This window comes from Oryctolagus cuniculus, chromosome 19 (assembly GCF_964237555.1).
Source record: "Oryctolagus cuniculus chromosome 19, mOryCun1.1, whole genome shotgun sequence".
In the NCBI taxonomy this organism is placed as follows: domain Eukaryota; kingdom Metazoa; phylum Chordata; class Mammalia; order Lagomorpha; family Leporidae; genus Oryctolagus; species Oryctolagus cuniculus.
Window position 1 is genome coordinate 44223032 of NC_091450.1, and position 4188 is coordinate 44227219.

General features: G+C 58.1%; 1 long non-coding RNA gene across 1 annotated transcript; it reads right to left on the reverse strand.

Moving 5' to 3' along the window:
* Positions 1-416: 416 nt before the first annotated feature.
* Positions 417-3633, reverse strand: LOC138847004 (uncharacterized). Its single transcript, XR_011384569.1, has 2 exons — positions 2976-3633; positions 417-2280 (listed from the first exon to the last, which is right to left on the reverse strand). It is a non-coding gene; the product is annotated as an uncharacterized lncRNA (long non-coding RNA).
* Between the last annotated feature and the right edge of the window lie 555 nt (positions 3634-4188).

Here is a 4188-nt window from a genome sequence, read left to right on the forward strand (position 1 = left end):
CTGCCTACACCCACGAGTGCAGTGCGGGGCTCTAGACCCCAGGCTGGAAGGCCCAGCATGAACAAGCTCAGACACTGAGTCTGCAAGATGAGGGGGCAGGGGCCTACCAGGGATGGGAGCAGGCGTTCCCAGCAGAAGGGACAGCTTTAGAAAGCTCAGGGTGAGGAGCGAGAGGGCACCGTGCGGCTGAGAAAGTCAAGGTGTGAGATGCAGCTGCAGAGGGCGACAGGGGCCCCCCAGGAAAGTTCTGAATTCCAGATCAAGGAAGCAAGGAAGACCATGGCCCCATAGGCATCAGGAGCGCACGGTGGGGCCAAGAGGAGGGAAGGGGATGAGATGTGCATCTAGAAAGATCTTCCACTGGGGAGGGTGCGGAGGCATGGAGCCAGGGAAGTTTATTGAAAGCATCCAATTCCTTTATTTTATGTTTAAAAGATTTATTTATTTATGTGAAAGTCAGAGTTACACAGAGAGCAGGAGAGGCAGAGAGAGAGAGAGAGAGAGAGAGAGAGAGAGAGAGAGAGAGAAAGTGTGTGTGTGGGTCCTCCATCCGCTGGTTCACTCCCCAATTAGCCACAACGGCCAGAGCTGCACTGATCCGAAGCCAGGAGCCAGGAGCCAGGAGCTTCCTCTGGGTCTCCCACTAGGGTGCAGGGGCCTAAGGACTTGGGCCATCTTCCACTGCTTTCCCAGGCCACAGCAGAGAGCTGGATCAGAAGTGGAGCAGCCAGGACCAGAACCGGCGCCCATATGGGATGCTGGCACTGCAGATGGTGGCTTTACCCGCTATGCCACAGCTCCGGCCCCAACCAATTCCTTTATTTTATAAGTGCACAATCTGAAGCGCCTAGCAGTGAAGTGACTTGGCCAAGGTCACTCAGCAAGGTCAACAGCAAAGTCTGGGCTTCTGCTCCTAGGTCCTGCCTCCAGCACGTGCTTCCTCCCCTGCCTGGCCAAAGATGTGCAGGAGGAAAAGCTGGCCACAGAGATGTCCTGGTCATCGTCCACTTCTGAATCCAGTGTGTTCTCTGCTCTTATCGCAGGCCAGCCTGGCAGGACATAGATGGGGACGCGTCCCCTGAGGTCAGGGCTGGGAGCGCTGTTGGTCGGCTACAGAAGATGCTGCCACTGCTGCCGCTACACTAGTCGGAGAGCTCTCCAGCCACAGGAGGAAGCCGGGAGCCAGGGGATGGAGCCGCGGTGATTTATGGCTGACTGCACAGAAACAGCAGGACACTAATGTCCCTGGCTGGCCTGCTTGTCTGCCAGCTCGGCCAGAGAGGATGCGTTTAAAAGGTCATGTCCTCCAGCACCGGAGAAGTGGGATAGAGGGTGCCCTGGTGTCATGCTGGGGGGGGGGGGGTCACCCAGGGCAAGGCCCTGCCTTTCCTGGCTGAGCAGGTGCAACCTGCAGCTGGAAGTGCAGAAGGTCTGCCTGGGTTCGAATTCAGGCGCTGTCACTCAGTCGAGCCTCTGTCTGTCCCAGCTTCCTGGTCTACCAACCAGGGACGATTCTGAGTCTGTTGACCCCTTGGGCTTCCGCCATCTTTCAGTCCCACGGCCCCGGTCTGCACAGCTGTGGCGTGCCAACGGCTTTCCTTACAGAAGCACGGGCTGAATCTAGAACTATGACTCATCGCACTTGCGTATGGCACTCAGAGCTCATTTGGTCGAATGTTTCATCTTAAAGTTGGGGAAATTTGAGACCCAGAGAGAGGATGGGCCTTGCACACAGAGCTGGGGGCCAGGCGGAAGGTAGGAGGCTCCTTCTGCACCTCCTCGCTCCAGGTTTGTGGCAGGGGAGGAGGAAACCCGGCTCTGGCCTCTGAAGCAGCCCTCGGGGGTTTAGGGAGCCTGGGGGAGGGCAGCTGCAGCTCTAAGCCAGGAGCCTTTAAAACTCCAAAGGGGAGCGAAGGCAGAGCTGGCCGGCTCTCCCCTGCACCAGTGGACGGAAGCTTCCGGCATGCGGACACTACAGATGCTTTGGGACATCTTTTTCTTTGCATCTGCTTTATTTTTCTCAAATAGATTTGGCCCGAGGTGTGTGTGTGTGTGTGTGTGTGTGTGTGTGTGTTTCCAAGTGCATTAGACTGGTGGGGGAAGGAACTGGGTGAAGAGGTCAGCGAAAAAAAGCTGCAATGTGGCAGGAAGTTCCCAGGATTCAGCATCTGGGGCTCGACTCATTGACACATTTGATCCACATGTGGACAACTGGCGTGGCCAGAGAGGGCTGGTTCCCATGCAGCTGGGAGACCCAGGCCACGGTGGGTCAGCTCTGGCCTGCAAGGAGGAAGAGAAAGGAAGAGGAATGACTTGGCGAACAGTCCTGCGAGAGACAGAAGGAAGTGGGAGGGCTTATTCACCAGCAGGGTTGCATTCTGCTGGGCGATGTGGTAAGAGAGGCCAGGCCAGATCCCATGTTGGAGGAGGGGAGACACAGAACTATTTCTAGATCCTCTCCCCACTCAGCCCATCTCCCACACGCTGGTCCAGAGTGCACGCATGCCTGCCTGCCTGCATCACGTCTTTATTTCACATGTGCCATGCACCGACTCCGAGCCAGACTCTAAGTACCAAGCAGCGAGAAGTTAAAGACGACGACAAAATGCAAAACTGATCCTTTTTTTTTTTTTTTTTAATTTTTTGGGCATGGTTAAAAATCTCTCATGGCATTCCTATGTATGGCAGAATAAAAAGTTAGAACTCCTTAGGCTGCCATTCGGTGCCCCTTATGTGCCTGACTCCATCAGCAGCCCCCATTAAGGATCACCGGGGACACCAGGCACGGCAGACTCCTTGCCTGTTACAACGAAAGGGAGGGACTCCCGGCCCTGAAGCCCTATCATCCTGCCACGGCTGGGTCGGGGATGTCAGCAGCCTCCCTGCGGCAGGTTTTCAGAAGCTGCTCCTATCCAGCCAGAAAGAATCATTAAAAAAAAAAAAAATCTATATATCTATGTATTTGCAGCACTTACCTCCTAAATTCTGCCAGGACAGGTTCCTCCGACATCTAGCAGAGTCTAGAATATTCCCCTCACAGAAACTCATGTGAGGTTCAGAGCCCTTCCTTGGACTCCCTTTTTTTGCTTTCTAACCCACATTATTGATTTTTATCTCGCTTGTTTTGTGGGGCAGGGATTTTTTTTTTTTGCTGCTTCGTTCATTGCTGGGAGCATAGCAGGCGCTCAATACCTGTCGAACGACTGATGCAAAGCAGGCAGGCGAGGGTGGGTGCGCGCTGTGGAACCCAGGAATAAGCCTGTGTCAGGGTGCAGGTGCTGGGTGGGGGCAGAGGGGTGGCCCGCCCCAGCCGCAGTGTCATGGAGATAAAAAATTCTGCAGCTCCACCCGGAGCGGAGGAACGGGCTCCGACGCGTCCCCTGGGGACGTGAACCAGGGTGCCCAGCCGCTATTCCGCTTCCTACGTGTCACCCGGACAGGTCCAGCAGCCTCCAGGGGGACTGCGGACCTGGAGCCTCGCTTGGGGACAGAGAGTCCCCCGCTTCAGGCAGCCGTCGCGCGGGGGAGCGCCATGCTGACAGGCTGGAGCTACCGTGTCCGCGCCCCCTCATTCCCTCTCCCGGGCCCTGCTCCCCGCCATGACCGGCTATTCTGCCTGGAAAACAGGGTCTGGGCTGGGGCCCCGCCCCTCCCCGGGTAACTGCCCAGAGGACATGGGGCGGGGCCGTGAATCAGCACTCGCTCCGACCGTTGCCGCCCTCGTCCCCGCCAGAGGTCTCCCGTGTCCGCCGGTTTAGGAGCCCCATCCTCCCACGCCCCTGCGCGCTATGCACACTGGGAGATGTAGTCTCGGCCGCCCTTTTGTCTTCGGTTTCCTCAATGCGCCGTTGGACGGCGTTGTGAACTACAACTCCCAGGAGCCCACGCGCGCCCTAGGCCCGGCCGGCCCGGGGCCTGAAGGGGGGAGGGGAGTCTGGAGAGGCTTAGGCGAAGGAATCCGGGTGCAGTAAAAAAAAAAAAAAAAAGGGGTGGGTGGGTGGGAGCGTGGCGGGGGGCAGCGGGGAAGCAGAGGACACTCGCAAGACCGCAGCGGGCCGAGCTGGGGGATGGGGGACCGAAGCTCGAGCGGCGCGAATGCCCGGGCGGGGCCTGGGCGGGCGGGCGCGCGCGCGCGCGCGCGCGGGTGAGTGGGCGGGGCCGCTTGCGTCACGCGGCGTGGGCGGGGCC